We start from the raw sequence: 1,059 nt of genomic DNA, 5'->3' as shown, positions 1-1,059 counted from the left end.
TTATTAAGTTGATTAAATTGATAAAAATATTTTTTAATGAATTTTTTTTTATATTTAGTATATTTAGTAAATTTTTAGTAGTACAAATAAAAGTACTAAACAAATAAAAAAATATTTTTTTTAAAAGTTACAATTTATATATTTTTTTCAAAAGATCTTTTAAATGTTTTTCACATTACAATGCACATACATTGACACGGACACGGGACACGCCGACACACAAATTTTAAAATCTTAAAATCTTATAAAACACAAGGACACGCATGTATATAAAATATAAAGTCATTTTTAAATAAACCGTAATGATATTATGATATTTTATTGATATTAAAATATAAACTAATTTTTTAATTATTTTTAGTATCTTATTTTAATTATATAAAGTATTTAAAATAATTTTTGTTTTAATAATATTAATATATACTATTTGTAAATTTATTTCATGAATACATATTAAGAATACATGATAGTATTTAGGTGTATTTAAGTATATTCGGCGAAGAGTTTTTTATTTTTTATTAAGACACAGTTGTGGACACAGTAAATACGCGTGTTGAACGAATGTTGATGAGTGTTGTGTTCGAAATGTGTCTCACATGAAGACACGATAACTCAGTAAAGTATCTGTAAATAAATAAAAATTTATATTGTTATACCAAATATAATTGATAAATAATTTTTTTTATAAGATTCAAATATAAAATTATTTATGCTTTCTTATAAAATCTTTAAAAAAATAAAAAAAGAAAACGAGGAAAAAGTGATATTAGTCAAGTAGACAATCAAATAAAGTTGAAATAACATCATTGTTTTAAGTAAAACAAAAATAAATTATAGCCTTCTAAGGTACAACAAACACAGTATATTCCCAAGTCTATTGTGCTTGCTCTGAGAATAAACCCTGGGCTAGGCATATTCTATGTCTTCCTCAAGTTCTCAAATCTCAATTAGTTAATTAGAAAACATATATAAATTAAATTAAGAGTAGAGTATTATTTTTATTTTTTATATATAAAATAAATTTTAAAGTTATTTTTAATATTTAAATTATTCATCTTA

Source organism: Arachis ipaensis, chromosome B02, assembly GCF_000816755.2.
Source record: "Arachis ipaensis cultivar K30076 chromosome B02, Araip1.1, whole genome shotgun sequence".
In the NCBI taxonomy this organism is placed as follows: domain Eukaryota; kingdom Viridiplantae; phylum Streptophyta; class Magnoliopsida; order Fabales; family Fabaceae; genus Arachis; species Arachis ipaensis.
Note: the sequence above shows the minus strand (reverse complement) of the source record.